The sequence below is a fragment of the Plectropomus leopardus genome, chromosome 15 (assembly GCF_026936395.1).
Source record: "Plectropomus leopardus strain MGB_pleo_1.0 chromosome 15, ASM2693639v1, whole genome shotgun sequence".
Taxonomy (NCBI): domain Eukaryota; kingdom Metazoa; phylum Chordata; class Actinopteri; order Perciformes; family Serranidae; genus Plectropomus; species Plectropomus leopardus.
In genome coordinates this window covers 12584129-12606799 of record NC_142190.1, presented here as the reverse complement: position 1 = coordinate 12606799, position 22671 = coordinate 12584129, and the positions used below count along the sequence as shown (strand labels likewise).

The 22671-nt window shown below is 37.9% G+C and overlaps 1 long non-coding RNA gene across 1 annotated transcript; it reads left to right on the top strand.

The window, feature by feature from the left end:
- Nucleotides 1-960: 960 nt before the first annotated feature.
- LOC121953026 (uncharacterized) lies at nt 961-3273 on the top strand. The gene is made up of 3 exons (XR_006106475.2): nt 961-1269; nt 1381-1461; nt 1876-3273. It is a non-coding gene; the product is annotated as an uncharacterized LOC121953026 (long non-coding RNA).
- Nucleotides 3274-22671: the final 19398 nt, after the last annotated feature.

Sequence of the window (22671 nt, the reverse complement as noted above, 5' to 3'; positions counted from 1 at the left end):
CCAGCGATGTAGATGCACACAATATATGACAGCTGATGTCAACGGTCATTACCATTAGATGTTCCTAATAAATTCTTATGGAGCTGTCAACTTATTCGACTTTGCAGTACCACACCAGATCACATCAGCATGAGGTGGTTGACAAACTTGCTGACGTACAAATGATAGACGATCACTCACATTAACATAAATCCACATACTGACACACAGGATGGTAGGTATGGCTGGATCAGCTCGGTGACCTGCCTATCAGCTACATCACTTGCCCACCATACCTACATGATCAGCCCCCCTCACTCTCTGGTTTGGAAAGTTAGCCTGTATTTAGCCATGAAATGTTAGGTTAAAAGAGAGGAGGTTAAGATTAGGGTAAGATTGCAATTATCACTACCTTTTGGCCTCAGCACTGTATTGAAGCAGGTTTCAAATAACCTTTGCGTCAGGGGGACTATCTGTTTTTGAAACAGCCCAAAATTCTGAAGCCCACTTAGTTCAAAGAATGTCCCATTGGATCAAGAGCCTATTTCTTCGGTAGCATCTTATCCCAAAAACAAGCAACTGCTCTGAAGTCCCATTTCTCCAAAAAAGGAACACTAACTGCAGTTGGACAGCCCACTTGCTAAAAAAAAATGCTCGCCCATCTGTAGATGGATAATGTTAACTGACATTTATCAACAATCAACAATGCTGTGGGTTAGGAACAAAAAACACTTGCTTATTGTAACCCAGGTTACCAGGCCTTATTAACAGTCCAGTTCACCAGTTGATTAATTAGACCAATAAATTAATAAATTCATATTTTTTCCTGTGACAGATAAGTTACAGTCTTGCATAAAATGAATAAATAGGATTTATGGTTAAAAATCATAAATATGTTAATAAATAGATTAAAAAGATCAACACACACAAGTTCATTTATTTGTTTTTAAAAGAGTATTTTATTTCATTTTAAGTGTGGTGAATGTGCCTTTCTGAAAGTGTAAAAGATTCGGGTGACATGAGGAGTTCGCGTGATAGTGTAACCAATCAGACGCCACCAGGGCGTACGTGCCTGCGTGCTTCCGTTTTTTCTCTCTCTCTCTGTCGGATCGTCTCCGAGGCAGCGGTGTGTGCTAACTTCCTGCTGCGGACTATGCCGATTTTTGTCTGAGAGGGCCAGATATTTTAAGTTTAAGTCACTTTTATTGTCAGAGCAGAGAGTGGAGCCTTCCCTTTTTGCCGTGGGTAGATGAGCGGACCGTGTGTTTCACAACAGAAGCGGAGGAGAGAGTGAGTTGTGTTGATTAGCATTCGGCGCTAACTCCAGTCGTTAGCCGCATCCATTGCTAAATTGTAGAGGTTACACGTTACTGAACTCCCATGTCCCTGTCTCTTAAAAAGCGGGATCCTGGACTGATGAGAGCCGTGTATTGTGCCCTGTGCCTGGAGTGTGTGTGTGTGTACATGAACTGTGAGCCTCTGGTGAGTAACTTTTACTGAAGTTAGTCTGATAAATTGAGTGAAATGTGCTGCTTCTGCTAATGTTAATATGGATCAATGAGGCATTATTTCCATGAATGTGGTGGTTAAAAAAATGTTTTATATTACAGTGTTTTGTTTACATTTGCCCTCATTCTGTGTTTTTTTTTAAGTGAGTGGCAGTAGGGAAAAAAAGATAAAAGAGGGAAAGAAATGTTCAGCTGTTTTGCTTCATGTTAATACTGAGAAATGTATTTAGTTCATTGAATTTACAGTAAAAAGTGGCTAAAGTAATTATTAAGAAGCTGTGTTACAAAGTATATGCATAAAATTGTGTGTTTATATGTATTTATTTAAATTTAAAAGTATATTTTGTTTATGGGAACAACACAGTAACCCTGTTTTTGGCCTTTATAGGCCGGGTCTTTTTCTTTCCGTTCCCTTGTATGGATTCCTGTGTTGATCTGCAAGACATCTTCTTCTACTGGGGATTGTATCTGTCTGGGGATTGTCTGTAAAGGTAGAACGGGACCTCAGTAGTTGTGGCGAGCCATCCCAAAAAACAGAGACTGGAATTTACACAGGGACTGTGATTTATTTAAGAAAAAAGGGCTGATTTATTGAGGACTGTGGTTGATACTTCATGTCTGAAGAGCTGAAAAGCTAAAATCGTTTTTTTTATTATTTATTTTTTTCTACAACTTCATTTCTTATTCAATACAATACAACACACTTAAAAACTTACCTTTGATGTGTGTGAGGTTCTTTGCTCGGTCACTCATTGTATTTTGCTAATACACCCTTTCTCCTGTAGCGACCTAAACTTCTGACTACTGGTCCACAAGGTGATTGATGCACTGATGAAATAAATATCTGTATCTCCCAGTCTTTTACCATTAGCAGTTAGAGCTGAGGCAGGTTACATTATGGTTAGGAAAAGACAACGTTTTAGCTCAAAACACACATCGTTGGTGGCACAAAAGTCCATGAAACAATAAGAGGGACGGCCTACTGAACAACATCTGTGATTGGTACCTAAATGCAGCTAAGAAACACTTTGAAGGGCTAGTAAAAATACTCATGATTGGTTGTTCATATCCTGCTGGGAAATGCTACTAAAGGTTAGTAGAAGCATCAAAAAGTAATGGCTAAATCAATGCTGAAAAACTGAACAGGAACTGTGTATTTTTAGAGAAATGGGACTTTGCAGCGATGGTAGTTTTTGGAATAACACACTTTGAGAAAAAATGGGCTTTTGGTCCAGGAGGACATTTTTCAAACTAATGGGGCTTCATAATTTTGGGCTGTCCTTAAAATGGCTTGGCATCTGCATTCGTGTCTTTGTCTTCTACTGTTGGTGGGTGTAGTTTGTAGTGGCATACTTTTGGAGCCTACACGGCATGTGTAGGCTCCAAAAGTAATATGGCTGTAGCTCTCGATGTCTCACATAATTACCCGAAAAGTTATGTGTACATTCATCTGACATCTAAGCTTATATCTATCTTATATATATTTGTGTGTGAGTGTGTGTGTGTATACTCAACACTACACTGTATTGTGGTTGGTGTGTGTTGTACCTAAGATGTCCAAATATGGAACAAATTGCACTTTCAAAACTACATGGTAGCAGTGTGATCCAGAAGATGCCCTAGACTTCAGTATAACAATTGCATCACACCATGTCAACTTTCACATTGCACCATGCTGATAGTAATTGCTCTAAAATCTTCAAAGCCTACTACTTACTACTATCCTGTCCTATCACTCTGTCTATAGCCTGCTTCTTATTTATTTTTCTTGTTTATTTATTCTTGATTTAGCTCCACTTTTTAAATATATGTTCAGCTGCTTTGTGCATGTCCAAATATGGAATAAATTGCACTTTCGAAACTACTTTGATGTCAGAAATAAGAATCTTCTCTGCAGACATTTCTCCTCACACCCGATGATATTCATGGCCTTAAACTTCATGCCATTTTAAATATTATTTTTTGGCTGAAACGGATTACGTCAATTTATATCAAGTACTTAGTGCTTTATCAGTGCCAATATTGATAGAGTGTGTGGCCCTGTAGGCATTTTAACAGCATCCATCTTCATATTTGTTGTGCATAGGTTTGTGTGGTGCCAGTTTTCTACTTCCTCAGGCTGCTTTCTTTGTGCAGCCTACAATTATGCATACCGTTTTCTGATCAAAAAGCCCTTCCCAGAGCACATTGCGAAGAATTTTTTTCATGGCTTCCCACTGATTTCATACACATATGTTATTGTTCTAATTTTTACTTTGTGTTCAGTCTGAATGGAACCTCAGTAAAGCCAGCCTTCCTATCTCACTTGCTCAAATGCAAGCCCTAAGCACCACTTATTAACCCACCTGTTCTTGATTTACATTCCTACATCTCTAATTCAGAATTCCCAAAAAACAAATTAATAAAATGAAAAAGGAGAAATAGCTTTGGTGCAGATCCCTGGTTAGATCATGTTATGGGGGAAAAATACCTTTTTTTCATGCAGTGAGTAAAAAAAAGCAGTAATATATAATTAGTCTTCTTATGTTCTACAGAGACAAAATAATAGCAGAGCTATGTGGGAGGGCAGACAGATAAGTTTAGATTCAGGCCTCGAGGCGGGCCTTGAGCGGCTTAAAGGCTGCTTTGTCCCAAAGTGTGCCACATTATGAGTACAATCAAACTCCCACTTCATTGTAGTACAACATGCACTGACTGTGTGTGTGTGTGTGTTTTTTGGAATTTATCAAATGTAAACCCATTAATTGATCATTTTATCATTTTATGTTTTACAACCTTCTTTACCTAAATAACTGAATAGGTCAATTTTTGCCTCTTCCAAAACATATATGACTCACCCCCAAAACAACACGCAAGAGTTATCTGTATTGTAGGTATTGAATCATCTTCACTCTTTTTTGTAACAGTTGTAAACTACAACAACTACTATCATATTATACTGCAGTTGACACAAATAGCCTATGTTACATCTTGGATTTTAAGCATGGTTTACTTGTGTTTAGGGCATAGTGTAGTATTCTTTCAGGTTTGTGTTCATGTGTTTGTGTTGAGTTCCTGTTTTATTCTGAAATGTGTTCTCATTGTGTTTAGTGTTACTTTTAGTTTTACTTCCTGAGTTTTCCCGCCTTTGATGATTACCTCATGTGTTTCACCTGTGTTTTGTTTCACTCACCTGTGTGTAGTTAGTAATTAGCCCTTGTGTATATAAGGCCCAGTGTTTCAGAGACCAGCTTTTCACTGTCGCCTTAGTTTGTTCATGCTCTCCAGCCTTTTGCTTGTGTTTAATTCCCTGTATTTTGTGTGATTTCCCTGAATGGATTTTTCTGCATCAGCTGACTGCCTTCACACATAACCACATGCATCACGGTAGCAGTGTGATCCAGAAAATGCCCTTGACTACCGTTTTTATCGCACCTTGTCTCCTTTCACATTGCACCAGTAATACTGCCATTTTGCATATAGTGCTGTTGCAGTTACTTTATGCTACATCTGTTGTTAATGTGCTGTTTGCACAAGTTCCTGGTACCACTTCAGACATACCTAGGCACCATAAAATCCTCAGAGCATACACACTTACTACTATCCTGCCCTGTTTCTTATCTATTTTTTTTCTTTTTTTATTTATTCTTGTTTTAGGTCTACTTTTTAAATATACTGTATGTGTTCAGCTGCTTTGTGCATCAACAGGACAACTTTTTTACATGAATCTGTTGGCTGTGATCTCCAGTGATTTCACACTCCTCCTCCAGAGCTAATATTATATTCGTCCTACAACTGGGGCCTTCTGGCTGAAAAACCTGCCGTTGAAGTCAGAAAGATAACATTGTCCATGTTAATTAATTAAAGATATAACTTTACTCCCTGGCGTTCTTCCTGTTCTCCTGCTGCCAGAAGCAGCTTCCCACTCTCACTGTCAGAAATTATATATAATTTTGGCAATAAGACCAGAGTAAAGGGAGGATAAATGAGTTAATGGTGGAAAGTCTTTCCAAAACTTAGAGATGTTATGAAAGTATCTCAAAAAGTGCCTTAAAAGTTGACCTTCATCTGTTTCAGAAGAAGATGGAGTCTCTTGGGAGGGGATGAAAGCACATGGGAGCATTTTTCCCATCACTAAGTCACTGAAATTCTTTGTAGATTGTCACTAAAAGTTTAAAGCAGCAGCAAATTAAAGCAAAGTAATCAATACTTAATAAACCAGAATTTACTAAAATTATAGCTGGCTTCCTTTTAAGCATAACAGATGAGAGTTAATGCTTTTCTTTGGGGCAAACATAACATTTCTCTTTAACATCTTTGTAAATTGTTGTAAACAGCGCAAAAACATGTTTGGCAGCTTCCTGAAAAAGTCCAATTACCTCAAAGGATTTCATCCACTGATCTCAGGGTATATCAGCCTGACAAACCATCCTGCTCTTAATTTACCCAAAATGCTGAGCCAATCCAAACAGCACTGCCTTTAACTAATGACTGGACTATAAGTTAATGAGCAGGAAAGGAAATTGAATTAGAGTCGGCGTCTGGAAGCTCTTCAGTTGCTAAATCATTAAGCCAGTGCGATATCTTTACTGCCATAAAAACAAGAATTAAGGCAGGTTTTTACAGCAGTGCCTTGTTCTAAACATATTTGTGGGGCGTTGGCCAGCTGACACTTACTGCCCCTTGTTTAGGATGTTGTCTATACTTGGAACAGTCACTCAGAGGTAAACACAAATAAGTAGAACAATCCTACTTGACTGTTTTAATTTCCCTGACTTAACAAAAATGTACATGCTAAAAATACGATATCAACCAATTCAGGTTCAGGTATAAGATCATGGATACTCTTGACTGTGACTTCCAAAGTATTGTATCCGTTGCAAAGTAGGGAACCCCCCTAAGGAGTCTAGATGTGGTTGGTCTTGAGCATTGGTTCTCAAACTTATTTCTCTAATGAACCCCCTTTGAAATAATTTTTCAGCCAAGTACCCCCTGACCAGCACACAACATTTTTGGTAGAAAAAAAAGAGGTACAAGGCAGCATTGTGCCATTAGCGTCTTATTTATTAAACAACATTGTAACTGAATAACACTTTCAGATTTGGGGGTTGCAATTCGTGGACATAAATCCCATTAAAACACATAATCTTCTGCATTCACCCGATAGTTTGTGGGTTCTGGTTTCGCCTTCTTTGTCACTTGTCTCTCTGTGTTTTCAGCACCATTGCTGCTTTTAGGAGTTATGCATGACTGTTATTTTTTATTTTTTATTTTTTTTAAATCTCACGTTTCCCCTGAATATAAAGTTTACAACCCCTTTGAGAATCATCTGAATGTGATGAGGAGTTGACTTGATGAGCGCGACATGGGCACAGAATAGGTGAATGGGATGGAGGAACGCAAGACCATTATGCCTGAAATAACTGCTGACTGCAGCGAGAGAAGAACATCCTTAAAGTTTGACAGCGGCAACATGATTGGCTAATACAGATCAAAGTTAAATTTGATTGGTTTAACGGGAGAAGTGAAAACCTATAATCAATTAACCAGACAGCCTCATTTGGAATTCGTAAAATATGGCGCAAGATCGTGATACTATAAACACCATTCACATCTGCATGGAACTCTACTGGATGTAGTCAGGTGAGAATGCAACCAGTTGCGGTGTTATAATATTTCAGTTGGCGGTCGGACAGCGCCTGCCGTGTCATTTTAGAACGCAGCTGGACAGAACCTGTCAGGTCCACATGAAAATGCGTCAGGACGGCATCTAGTCGAAACGCTGCAAATAATGAGGCAAAAAATGTCTGGCAAACTGCAGGGCTCCAGTTATCCTACATATGTGTGTGTGCCATTTGACCAAAATATATCACATAGACATATTTAAAATGGCATCTCACAGTAATCTAGTCTGATGAAGAATGGTTGTGCTAAAAACGTCACTTCACTTTGGTGCATTAAATAAGTGATAACTGGAGCCCTGCAGTGTGCCAGACATTTTTGCCTCTTTACTTTTCACTTATGTTTGGCCCAGCACCTGCTCCAAGTTGGGATTGGGTGTGCGTGCATACTTTTGCTTCTGTAACACTGCAAGTAAAGATAAGTAGGGTGAGGAGCAGTGAATGGGTCTATCAAACCCTTGACATTCATGTAGGAGTCTGATGTTTGCTTCCCGTTGAATGTGATGTTTTTTTTCAACCTCTTACCATGTGTCTCTTTCCCCTAATCCTAACTATCTGTGCCAGTATGTGTCTGTTTATATAAAAATCAGATGCAGTAAGATATGTAGAGCATACAATGTACATGCAGAAGTCCACTCCAAATCAGCAATATGTAACAATTTGGGTCAAGAATGTGTTGGATTGGAAGGAGTGGGGAAAGAGAGACAGAACTGTGTATGAATGAATAAAGAAAGTCTGCCTAATGAAACTAACGCTAAGCTTCAAAATCAAATCAGTCATGATATTTCTACAATACTGTAAATTTAGCCTGGTTCCAGGCCTTTGAATTGTTGCCACTGAAGTCTGGTTTTGTGCTTATATTGGCATATTATTTCTCTAGTGAAAAAAAAACAGCTGAGGAGGTTGGAGCTTTGGCAACTGAATTAAGAGTGTGGACTTTATGTTCCTGTGCCAGAGCCACAAAAATGTTGCCTGAAAAGTAGGACTGCCCCAAATTACCAATGTTGTTTTTCTACTGACAACAGACTTGGAAACTTTAATGACTGTCAGACTGATTGACAGGTCTTTTATTGCACTGATTCATAGTTGACAACAACTAAATAAACTGAAGATTATTCAGTGCTGTTTATTGATGCTGACAAGGATTTATTCACATCATTTTGTCAAAGAAGTCTAAATCTTAATTCCTGCAGCCCTCTATTAATTTCCATTCATAAGGTGCTTGATTTAGCGTAACCACTGTGGTTATACAGTAGTAAGATGAGGTATTTTGCCAGCTGTAAAGTTATGAATGTTCTAAGTTAGTGCCCTGAGCCCTGAAGCCTTTCCCTGCTGCTGCACAGAGCACTGTTCACTTGTTTAATCAAAGTTTATTAATATGGAGCGTGTCGTGTGTCCAAATCACACCAAATTTGACACTGTGCAACCTTGGGTCCCCAGCAATACACACACACCAAGTTTGAAGTAAATACGAAGATCATTTCATGAGATATGAAAGGACACACAAAAAGAAAGACAGAGACTCATTTGTTTATTGTTAGGAGAAGATAGAGATTTGGGCTATTTTGGACTATACCAGTGTTTTTCCACCACCGTTTTCATTATTTCCCCAAAGGCATGCTGCTTTTTTTGATAGTAAATGGGCTAAAATATGCAAAACCACTCGTATGGTCCTTGAAACAGTGTAATCACATTCAAATCTACCAGAGCAGTAACAGCGAAATAGTAATGGAAGCAAAATTACAGGAATAAAACAAAAAACAAAAAGAAGAGATGGAGTATGTACACAAATTTGGATACCACCTGCCTCGTGATAACTTTTTGTACATTTGGTAAAATGTGCTGTCAACTTACATTTAAAGAGGGAATGGTTTCCCAGTGTGTATACATTGTAGCAATCCTATTATTTTTTCTTTCCTGCTGTTCTTGCTATTTCTCTGTGTAGCAGCTTCTTAAGGGAGGCCTGTTTATTAAGCACAGAAGTGTTCTTGGGCTTTCGGAGAGAGATAAGCAGATGCAAGTGCATTCAGCAGCACAAGGTGGATTTAGTGTCCTGTGCAGAAGGCGGTCATTCACAGGCAGCTGCAATTAGAATGATAGTGCCTGGCCATATGCTGTTTTACGTCCCATCCATTCCTCTGTGCAGCCCCGCTCGTCTGCAGGGATTGGTAACACCTTTGGAGAGAGCTGAAGTGCTAACACTACTCCCCGTCTCGCTGCCTGACGCTTCTCAAGGATGTTTCCCTCTCTGCTCTCTAAAAATATGGCCAGGAGCCACAAGTGATGTCTGGAAATGAATAATAAAGCGTGTAAGGACTCCACAGAGGGTGAGAGCGGACACGTGCTTGAGCTGAATTTGGATTTCTTGACAGGCTACGACCCGAGCATTTGCATAACCCCCTGCAGGTTCTTTTCTCAGCTGGCAGAAGCAGCTCAGAGATTTTCTTGCTTGAATATTTTCTTTCTTCTTTCCTCTCCTTTTCTATCAGTCTGTCATCTGCTTCATTATTTCTTTTTGTTTCCTGCTCTCTCTTTTTGCTCTCGTATCCTCTGCTACAGGCGACTTGACACTGGTAAACTGGGTTACTTGAATTTGCTCAACTAAGCAAATGGTTGACTTCACGGGCAATGACAAACATCTCCTTTAATTCCAACCAATTCACCAGGGCTCTAATGGTACTTGTGTTCACTCTATCAGGCACAAGGAGCCCACGAGATTGGAGAAAATGGTGGTAGCCATTCCCAGTTTTATAACATTCATTTAAAGGTTGGAAATACAATTATCTACAGCACTTTCTTAAATGGAAACCTAACCTATCACTGGAATCTGCATATACTTAGTTACTTTATGGGAATCGAACAACAAGTGATAGTTGAAGGTAATTTAAATTCTAAAACATAGAGATGTGTGGGTTGTTAATGCATATAAAACTGCTTAATTGTGACCTTAAATTTAGGTTTTGACGTCGGGTAACAGGATGTCTTATGTTAATGTTTATTTGACCTAGAATTTGACAACAGAGGACATTTATATTATGGAGATTCTAAGTTGTGCTGTTACGTAACCAAAATCCAGCCTTTTCCAAATGTTTCATGCCAGTGCATCTTGAAAGATAACAATATTTAGTCTTACAGTATGGAGAACAAAACTCAAGTCCTGCAAAACATCATAATGTTAACGTCAACATATTGTGAAATGCTAACGTCGTGACACATTTAGAATACTGTCAACACAATTTTGATTCCAACCAAAATTTACCATCTGTCCAACATAAGAGTCTGTCTTTCTGATATCATATTGATGTCTAGTGCCAGCTGGGTAAACTCTTCACCTATACGTAAAACTTACATCAGCAGCGTGAAAATGCTTATCTCTGAATTTTGTTAGTAGACATTCTTAGATATGTAGGAAATCAATGCAACATGAAAAATGAAAATGAATCCCTGTGTTTTGACACTCCTGTCATATTTTTTTTTCTTGATTTGACTTTGGAAACAATTATGCTTCAAGCATTTGAATTGCAGTTCCCATATTTTGACAAATTGATGGCACGTCCAGTTGGCTTTCCGTAGTTGGCTTGGCTTGTTTCAAATGTAGCCGAGCAGACAACAATTACTTTAATACTGAAGAACGCTTCCAAATGTGAATATTCTAAGTTCAGACGTATGCCTTTTGGTGTTGGTGACAGTTTTTCATTTTCGTAACATTTCCTCTTGCGGTCCCTCTAATCCTCGTGTTTGCAATTTGCAACCCATAGGAGTCCTTTTCACTTTCAAGGGGGTGTTCTGTAGTGCCAGGTAAATGTAATACGCCTTTTTAAGTATTTTTCGGCTTTCTGTCACTGGGAGGAAGTGTGAACTTGTCTCATGGCTGAACTCATGCTGTCTTGCAATAGTAAACTGTGCAAAGTCAAGATCGAGGTCCATTATCTGTGATATATTCACTTTATGTGCTTCACCACCCCTGTAGCTGTCGGGCTTGTGAGAAGAGCAATTTCGAGTATTTAAAGTAAACAGATATGGTTTGTTTAAGCAAATATTTACCATCAGTGGCTGCCAGGCACTGTGTGACATTACAATCACGCAATGTTTATTGCCTTCTATCATGAAAATGTGATTCCTCTCAGTGCTTGTTTATTTATTTCATTCTTTTTTTTTTTGCTTTCTCTCACCTTTTTGCATTTCTCCTTTTCTTCTTCACCCTTTCTCTGCTCTATAGAATGATGGATGTGGCTTTGCTAATCTCCCCTGTCCCTCATCCACTGGGAGACCCTCTCTCAACTTTGTCTGCCTTGTTCCCTGTCGTTCCCCCTCGTTTTCTCTATCCTTTCCATGTCTGGGTTTTGTTCCCCCGTTCTGTCTCTCCTTCACCAACTCCTCTCGCTTCTGCTTGATGATGGATGTCGCTTCATCAGCTTTCGCTTTCTGAGGGACTCTCAGGCCTGTGATGCCAGAGGACCCAGAGGACAGTGGGCCAAGCCAAACCTTCCCAACGAGGTGTTCATTAAACTCATCATGGGAAACTAATGAGGATGAATTTGGAGCCCGGATGTGCTTTGTATCAAGGGAGTGCTGGGCTACTCTCAAAGTGTCTGTTCATCTGTTACAACCAGAGAACTGAAACTGGCTTTTGTTTTTTGTTTTTTTTTGTTTGTTTTTCTCTTCAGGGTCTTTAGCTTCAGTCCTGTTCTCTCACATTTTTTTCCATTTAAATTGATATTAAAAAAATATATATATATGTATATAATGTCAGACTGCAAGGATATAGCTGATGCAAAAATAGTATAGTAAGCAAGTAATGTAAGTTTGAATAAAAATATAAGCAATCACAGTCTTAGCTCACCTTAAGTGAAGAAAAAATGTGGTCAGTTTTGTTTTCAGTATACTGCTCCTCTGAAATGGGGCTATCAACAGTCTATACTGCAGTTTACAGTGCTGCTGAAGTGAGAATGTTAAAGCTTGGTCGAGTTTGCTACAATTGTTCCAGAATGAAACTTGTCTCTTCACAAATTATTCAGATAAATAAGGATTTTTTTATTTCTGAAATAGTAAATGAACCAAAATTTTCTTTTTTTTAACAAAATTTCTGACCTGAAGCCACAAAAAATGATTTTTCCAATAAATATAACTCAGAAGAATAGTTTTGATTATAGCAAATCTGTAAGAAGGATGTTTCACTTCTCTCCTTGTCATCACCATATTTCTTTTCCTAAACCTAACCCTAAAAAAAACTTTACTTGCCTAAACCTAACCTACGTAACTTAACATTTTTTGGTAACTTGTGCATAATTTAAAATATGTAACTTTACATTCAGTACATAATGTGATGACACTCAACCCTGTTCCTTCCACTTGGTCAAGTCATTTACAAACTGCCCGCAGATGCTGAGCTTTGTTTGCACTAAGAGTCATTAATAGTAAGTTTGAGGTAGTCAATTTTTAGTGATTCTGATTTTCTGATTCTGATTCTAGTTTTGTGTTGCAACATACAGTAAGGAAAAAATACTCTTACCTCAGTTTAGCTTCACTGTATGTTCTGTCTGAGCACACCTTGCCACATTCATGGCCCCTCATTCTCAGGCCCTCTCTACCTTAACCACAACTAACCTTCTGTGTGCACAGGGCTGTGAGAGTGGCTCTGCAAGTCGGTGGCATTATATTATATGCATGAGCAATATATGCAATTTAAATATTCAGTCAGGAAGACTTCCTTTGCTGCACAGACATGTACTGTGAATAACCTTTTCTATAAAACAGCATGGGTACATCAAAGCAAGTTATAATTGAAATTAAAATAGCTGGTGCAGGTTGTTATGTCTCTGTTTCGGCAGGAAAATTTACACTTACAACTCTATAAATGTACACAAAACATGTAAAATGCAACAGAAGCATGAAGATGATTTCAAAGCCTCTCTGGCTTTTTATCTCCAGTTTAAAAGTGCTTTCCTTCATTACTTTGCGTAATTTGGATTCACAATGGTCCAGGGACTATCAACCCGTCTGTGTCATTTAATTATGGGTGTATGAAATGAGAGTTTTTCCTCCCGTACTCCTTTAATGTTTCCTGGAATTGATAAGAGAGAGGAAGCTCATCACATTACATTGCAGCGCTGTGATCCTCCTTTGTTGCGGCTCACTCGCGCTAATGGGCCTCATCAGCGTCGCAGGCAGATACTCGACTATTAGCCAAGAAGAGACAGAAGTCGTAATGGGAAACAAAGAGAAGGAAGTCAGGGGAAGAGGTAGAGGAAGGTGGGAGGTAGTGAGGACAGGAGAAGGGGGCAAAGAAAATGACAGAGAGATGTTAAAAATGTCACAGAGGCAGATTTATTTAATAACAGAGGTTACAATTATCCAGATAACCCACAACTAGCTCATTTACATTGATTTTTTTATTCTTCTTTTTATTTCTACTTTGTATCACTGGTAAAATAATGACTTTTGCACATTTTATATGTATCATACCAACATTACTAAATAAACTAAATGTATGAGCGGACTTTGTCATTGGTAGGTGGAGAGAATGGTAGATGGCATGAGACAGAAGCAAGAATGCTGCCAAGCTACAGACAGCCATTCGAAACCAACCAACAACAAAACTGGTTGTGCTTTAGCGAATCTTTGCGCAACAAGCTGTTGTTTTTTACTGAGACATCACTGCTTTTCCTATTGGGATTTTGGCCTGAAAACAGCTTTTTACTATAAGTTTTGTTTGTGCTGAAACCTAGCAACACATTATCAACAGTGTTATTGAAACAGAAAGACTCACAAGAAGATCAGCTACACTATAATTTACACATGTAACGTATATGTAGTTTGCAGAGGTGTTCAATGCTAACATTTTGTCTGGCAGCTGGGTTGGAATCTACTTGTATTCTTGAAATACTGCATTGGCAGTCACAAAAGAAGCTATGTGTTTCATGTTTCAGCAGTTCTAACAATCTCTCCCAGATAGCCAAAATGACCATGTCCCATAATAGCTTACGCCAAAAAGAATTGCCAAAGTCTTGCCAGAATTGGTATGACTCTACTCTTACTTCAAATGAGAGCAATAATGCTTTCTGCAGCTGACAAATAACATTTTGTACATTTACATTTAAAACCTCCAGAGTTTTGAAGTGGGGTTTAAAGGCAAGACAAACTTTGACATGGAAAAATATCGTTTACTTTCTGTTTTGCTACCAACTTCAATATTGGTTAAAGGCTATGAACTTCCATTACCATAATTATTCTTTTACCTTTACAAAGCTGTCATTTCAGTACAAATGGAGTCAACCTGCCAATAGGGGTTTCAGATCAGAAAATGCTTCATGGTCCAGGGGCAATTATAGATTTTGTAATCTGGAGTTTGATTTGGATGGTTTAATGGAGTGGATCATGTATACTGCTCAAAGCTGACACTGGCCCAGAGTTGGTCTGAACAATTCAACTTGGAGTTAATTCTGAGCCCACACAATATGTTTGCACCCCTGCCAATGGCAGACATTTGAGGCAAAGCAAGGTTACATTTGGTCATAAAGTGCCAGAACTTATTTGACCATGCAAATGCTCAGTCATGATCTGCCACAGTAGCTCTGGCTTCATGTTTTTTTGCAATAAATTATAGGTAAATGATGGCTTTTAGCAAGAGCACTCATAACTATGATGGCTTACTTGGTAAACTGAGAACACAACTTGCAGAATCTTAAATTTAGTCAATTTCAGTTGCCAATATTGAAATGAATCATCCGAAAAAAGGAACTCAAGGGTTCTAACTTTAAAGCATGAAAAAAGGTAATCAGTAAATGATCGAAATTTGAATCATTACAAACACATAAAGGCAATGAATCATTAGGGATTGAAATTTTGCATAACTTATTAAGCTAAAAACTTTTCATGTCAGTGTTATGTTTAGGTACATAGCAAACAAGTTCATGGCACAGAATACTGCCAAAATGACCTTGTTCACTGATTGGTTGGTAAGAAAAAACAGTAAAATAAATAAATTATAGCTTAAAACATCAAAATGAGGTCTGAGATTAATGGCCAAAATTAAAATTCTACAAAAGTACAAAAGTCACTTGCTCACACACGTAGCAGTGCTTGTGCAAGTAGAATAGCACAAACACACACATACGCATTGCACGTCGCCATTACTTTTTCACATAGTAGAATGAATAAGCCATTTGTGGTCATTCGTGAGAGATTGCAATCAGGAGCAATTTGCCCTCCTTCAAAAAATCAACACAGGTGATTGTTCTTCCAATTCTGAGACAAACTGACCCAAACACTCGTACATTGTATACGACGAGTCAGCCTCTGCAGTGCTGGGTGCAAATGCATAACTCTAGCCCTGGTTAAGTGAATTCCAGAAGGGCTGTTGAATGTTTGCTGTTGTTTTTGTTTGTTTGTTTGTTTGTTTGTTTGTTTGTCTGTTTTCTTAAAGATAAAACTGTATATTTTACAGTGGTCTTTTGTTGTGAGCAGTCCAAGACACACCTGTGGAGTAATCATGCTGTTTAATCATTGGCTTGATTTGCTATACCTGTCAAGGGGAAAGTATAGTATGGATTAGTTAAGGAGAAGTACTCACTAACTTTAATTCAACTCGTAAAAACTCTTGCATATACGTATTGCTCTTACATCTGTGTTAAGTTTATATATACAGTATGTGCGAGCTAGTGATGGGTGAACATGAACAGACAAGTAGGCATAAGTCGGCCTGTTGAATGTCAGAGTGCTCATGAATACATGACTTTTCCCACTTGATCACGCACTGTTATTATAGGGCACTGCTCATGCTGCCTGCTATGGTGAGTGAACAAGAAGCCATTGAATTGAGACCTGCACCAGCTAAGGCCAATGGTGCATTCACACGCACCACAGATGGTCATTCTTCCAACTTCTGTCTGTTCAAGAGCTTTGAATTGTAATGTGGTAAAACCGTAGGATGCTACAAAGATCAGAATCAGAATCAGGATCTGGTTTTATTGCCAAGTACATTTATTTATAGAAGGAATTTGAATTGTTGTTTTGGTGCAAAACAGGACATAGACATAAGACTAAGACAAAGGACTAAGACATAAGATACAAATATAGAACCAATTTAAAAATCTAAAATGAAAAAAAAAATAGAATATAAAGAACACAAAATCTATGTACAAAAAGGTGCAATGGAGGGATTGTACAGTTGTGCAGAAGCTGGAGTTACAGTGCAAATATCTACAGTCCAAAAGAAATAAATTAGACTATAGTGCATAGTAAACAGAGAAAGTCGAGTCCAGTGTGCGTTATTATAACGTGATGACATCAATCCATCCATCTGTTGATCCTTTTTTATTCTGCGATCAAGGGCATAGACCTGAAGGTTTTTCCTCAAGTCCAGAGGCCTATTGATGTTGAAATAGTGTCATCCATAATGCATTTCTCCCTAAAGGAGGCCTGTCTAGCAGAGTGAGAAGTTGAAGTTTGTACTTTCACAAACAAACATGCACACAGAAATCTCTGTTATTCAGATCCATTATGGATTTGGGGACCAGTCTCTGAACACAGTGTGGCTGTGATTTATCTATATGAGATGCTACTACAACAAGAGTACAAACTCTTCTGCTGATTTTCAAGTAGGCACACTGAGCGGACACACACAGGCTCACACACACACCCTGCCTGCACCTCTACAAGCTGACAAATACATTTGAGAGAAGATAATCATGCAGCCACACATGCACAAACATTTGCTCTCAGAAGGCGTTTTCTGCTGTGAGGTGGCCCTTCTTGTTCAGGGCTCAGCTACATCAGTCAGGTCAACAGGTGAGGTCGAAAAACAAATGTAGACGATGCTCCTAAATCTCAAGTAGCTGATTTCAACAACGACACAACATGAGACTCTGTAATGTCTTTCCTGGCTCCAACTTCCTTTTTATTTGTTGGTTATGCATGTTTTATAGTTTTAAACTGAAAAAATAATTTTGGATTGTTTTTTTCCCTACAGTTCTCCTGAAGTATCAAGTGAAAATTTGTCTTTGAATGAGTGGAGAGAAACAAGTCAGCATATATATTTTTTAAGATTAACAATCGCTAGTTTTCATAGCTCATAAATTTTGGGGTATCCAAAAATTTCCAAGGTGTGCTCATCCAGCTGCTGATATCATCTAAAAAGATACTTACAAACATGTGCTTTTTAGGATGCAAGCTAGTTGTAAGTATGCTGTATTTTGAAACATTTATACGTTTAATGATGGTATTCTATATAATGACAGTTTCAAACACAAACATATAAAAATGCCTTTTATCAGTTAATGTAGGCTACAAAACATACGTACTGTACATGTGTTTAGCATTGCTGGTATTAAAGTCAAAAGCTAGTTTATATTTAGCCAGATTGTTATAGTGTACATAGGAGGGCGCCCCAGGCAGCGATGAGGCTGGTTAGGTGACATTTAAACATGAGTCAAATGTATTTGAATTCATATTTTTTTATTTTTATTAATTTATTTTCTTTATTATTAAATGGGGTTTAGGAGAGTGGAGCACCTGAAAAAGTAAAGCCTATCAGTGCAAACAGACTTTGTTGGGAAACAATAAAAGAAAATAAAGAATTAAAAAAAATCGCATGCATTTTCAGAAAGTATTTTGGATGATTTGATAATTTTGTTTGGACTCTGCTTTCCTTAACGGCATTCAATAGAAATATTTTTTCTAGGATCATAGAGTGTAAGTACTATACACAATTTATATTGTGTTTGGATGAACTGGTCTTATAAAGTCCCTGTTTATAGTGCTTAGAAATTTTAATTTGTACTTCTACACATAGTGGCTTTAAATTTGGATTAATTCAGTCTTGGAGTGAGTGCTCTATACACTGTGCTGCACTGAGTATAGAAAGTTAATAAGAAATACGTTTCATGCCACTGAGTCTTCTGCTTTAGGTTGCTCTGTATATATCCTCAAAACCAAGTCAACCACTCAAGAAAAAAGCCTGATTGTAACTTTCAAGTTATTTTATATCACTAAGCTGGCCCCAGGGGGGCACTGAAGACATTTATTGAGGACAGAGAAAACTGCTTAACGTCTGGAGGCGTGCAGGCGATAGAACTGCCATATGTTCTCGTGTGCTGCAAGCAGACGTTTTAAAATTCAGAGCGGTGGAAAAAAAAGAAGGCTGCTGTAAAACTAAGTGGAAGCAAATTAGCACAAATTAACAACAGGACATTGATTTTTAGCTCTTAAAGGTTAATGTGGTCTGTGACTCTTCTGTCTGAGAGACTGTCCTGGGAGAGAAAGAGGCAGAGAGAAAGAGAAAGAGAGAGAGAGAGATCTGATGTGGGAGATGGAAATAAAGAGAGAGCAAGCATGAGAAAGGAGAGAGACAAATAATATTCTCTTTTACTTTCTGAAATAAGAAAATGTCTGAAAAATCTAGAGCCTGAGTGCGATAAAAGTTACTAAAACCAAAGGCTGAAATAATTAGAAGAAATGTATTCATTTAAATTCATTGATTAAAACAAATTGAAGATGGCTGAAAAGCAATCAAGAATTGATATTAAACCCAAGGAGAGAGGCAGAATGGAGAGAGAATTGCTGGGAGGGGGAGGAGTTGTTTTGTCATTACCCTGTATGTAATTATAAGAATTTAATTTAATATCTTATTAAAATGTTTTCCTTTTGTTTCACAAGGATCAGCTTCATGCCAATGATGATCATCTGGGCACAAAGACATTTTTAATAATCCAAATTAATTATAAATCGAGCCTTTTAATATAACCTTTTTTTGATTGCATTTTGTGTGGTTCACTGCAAATGTCCAGACCAAGAGAATATATTCTCACTTTCACCTCACCAAATACTACCCTTGCATGTGGCCGTATACATCAAAATATGACACACCATTTACCCCTCTAGCATCAGTTTTGGATGCTTAGGCATGGCATGTCAGTTTTGCTTGTTGTCATGTGTCCTTTCAAAATATATTTTGTTTTTTCACAGGAAATGTTTAGTTTCTACTCATTTAATGCAGACAGTTTATTTCCATACTAAACTTACAGCATAGGTAAAACACTGTAAGTTTACTTCCTTAGATGTAGGCAACAACAGCACATGGTTAGGTTTAAGAAAAACCTTTAACAAACATCAATTCCCCCAAAGCACTAGACCATTTCAGGTTAAACATCACCAGCTTGAGACAAACCATGGCTGAATCATGTGGCTAAACACTGAACATGACACTGAAGATGTTTTTAAATAGCAGAAGTTTCAGGTAAAACATTGAAAAGCATCAGTGGACATCAAGTATATGGGGGAAACTAACAATTGCAATGTTTTTATTTATTTATTTTGTATTTATTTATTCATTTTCTGAAGTACAACAGTAAGTTACTGGGCCAAATTGGTGGCAAGGCTCACTGTGCTACACCACATCCAGGGCTATGTGTGGTAGACCTTAAAACAGGGGTTTATCAATTTCTAAGGATATTTTTAGAGATCAACAGTGAGTGGACTGTAGAAGTGAAGCGACTGAGGGGGCAGAAGACAGTCAGCAGGGGAAAAAGGCCAAACAGGATTAATGTGATCATAGGTGTCTAATTCAAGGGTCATCTCCTCAGCTTTTGTTTAAACGGTGATGCAAGTAAGGGAACCCACTGGGTGTGCACACACACACACACACACACACACACACTTGACCAATGGACGCTCAGGACAGTCCTTATCAGTCGCCCTGCACATGGTTTGTACACACATACACACATCTGGCAGCTTCACAATTTTACACAGGTGCAGATTAAAAAAAAAAATAAAAAATTGAAAAACACACACTGGGAGACACACCCCCACACACACATACACACAGCTGCATAAATGTGTGTATATATAAAAATACAAGTACATACACAATTGCAAAAATATGATCACACACACACTAACCTGTACATCTACACATGTGCACATATACAGAAGTCCATATGTGTATTTGAATGTGTGTGTTGTTTGTGCCTGGATTCTTACCAAGTAAAATACTGTCATTTATATTCATACCCTCCGCCTGAGGAGAAAGAGAGCAGCACACTTTGTATCTGACACTAATGCACATAAGACATAGAGCCATTTTATAAATAAGGATTCATCTTTCAGGCTTTTGGTTTCCCTCCTTCTTTTCTATAGTTTTCCCATGAGTTTTATCTTGCAATGCCATTTTATTAGAATATTAAGATTTAATGTTTATGTTTTCTTATATTTGCATGTTGGTTGCATGCTTGCCATTGTATGCCATGCCAAGTTTACATCTTATTTATTTACTTCTTATTTATTTATTTTTTTCAATGAAATAGACAGGGACCAAGTTTTCACAGTTTACCTTGATGCCACACACAGGTGATATAATAATATGAAGTTAGACGAAGCAATTATTTTTCTTACCTGTCATATGAATTTTGTTAGATTTACTGTTGTACAGAAAAATACACTTGATTCATATAACACTGTGTGATAAAGCCCAGCAGATGTACCACCAAAAACCAATCGAGTGAGACACATTGTAAAGTGCAGTGTAGTGGCCCTGAGGAGGCTGTGAAACACTCATTTGTTTACAGTACTTCTACTTTAGAATTAATGGGAAAGTGCAGTGGTGTAAGAAGCATTAAGATCCTTTACTTACAAGTTAAATTAAGCAAGTGGAAATTTAGTGTTTTTTATCCTGTGCCATGTTTCTTAATTGTGATTATGCTGTAGTACCAGGTGGAAAAAAAAATTTTTACATTGTGACATAATGAGCCTACCCTCTGGCTCCATGTCATTTTCAAAACCAGTCTTTGAGCCTGGACTCAGGTCTGATATTTCTTCCACTGCCCTGTAGCACTTAGTATGCTATGGTTACACTTTTTATAGTAGTCTTCAATGTGTTCAAGTCCTGCTCACCCACCCAAGTGTTTGCCAATGTGTGATGTTTACCGACACGCCGATATCCTATTGAATCTCCTTTCTTTTTTTCAGTAATGTTGTGGATGGGAAATTTTGTTTTAAAAAGCGGGCGGATGGTAGCGTAGACATATGCGATTAAAATGCGATTAATTTCGATTAATTAATTACAAAGCCTCTGATTAATTAGATTAATTTTTTTAATCGAGTCCCAGCCCTACTGTTTTTGTTTGCTTGTTTTTATTAAAGTCACTCACTTCCATATTATTACATAAATATGCAAGTATCATCTGCAAATAAAAAAATAAAAATAATACATTTCCACCACAGCGACCATAAGTACACAACTTCCCAGTAGAAACAATCCAGTGGCACACATTACAAAATACAGTCTAATGGTCTGTGGAGGCTGTCTTTGATTATTGTCTTGATGTTTTTTACAGGTGCATGAGATAGTGTTATATTTATGCAGGCATGGCATATGTGACACCTTTAAAAAAGATTCTCTTGCATGTCTCACTCAGTATGAGGGAGACATGCAAGAGGAGAGGAGATCAAGTCTCAGCAGAGCGGAGACATATTTACTGATGTGATCTGTGTGGCAGCTCTGTGATGAAGAGATCAGCCTCAGAGGACTGTGATCCTCTCGAGCAGGTGACCTTTCCACCTGACAGACAGTGAAGAACGGGGAGAGACAGAAACACATGAGGACGGTGGAGCTCTAAGCGACACTGACATTTGTACACTGCAGTATGTTGACCTGCTGGGATGTGATCATCCACCCAAATATTTGTGGAAAGATTTTTGAGTTGCAGTGTCACGATTTCTGCAGAGTTGTAATTTTATCCAGAGTTTCTTTGTCCACCTTCAGCCCTTATTTATTGAGCTTTATTTCACTAAGATATGTACATATTCTTTGTTCTCCAGCTTGGCATGTTCCACTCAAACTGACTGCTACAAGTAAACAAGAGTAGGAGTCTACACAGCCATGCCAGTGGCTCTGTGAGGATGTACTCCAGCACACAGTGCTCGAAGCTAAATGCTAAATTTGATTTTAGAAAATAATTGGTGAAATGCAACAATCAATGTCCGGGAAAAATGTCTCATTTATTAATATCATTCAATGCCATCTTTCAAATTTAAAGTCAAATCAGCTATTTGACCATTAACTGTCAACTAAAAACAATAGTACATTAAGTTTATAACAGTTATATCTGATGTTGTCAATGTGCATTTTTACTGAAAACATCCTTCTCTGGATGTCTGGCTAATTCTTTGATTATTTTGATTTTACTCTTTGACATTGAGGAGATGTTTAAAACAGTGCATGTTACTGTAGAAACCCCAATTAATGCATATGCGCTGGGTCTTTAAAGCATCATTACCACAGGGAAAACACATAAACATATTGTTTCTGTGTAGTTTAATAGGAAAATAGTTGTCTGACAATGCTGTTAGATATCCTACATAACAGAAAACAGAGCAAGTTGACAATGTCAAATTCTGCATTCAAACAGCATTTAAAAAAGCTTTATGTAAAATATTTCACCCCTGAAAGACATTAGCTTTGTAGTGCAAACTGCAATGAAACAGAGTTAATTAATTATTTTAGGCACATAAATTGAACTTTTTTT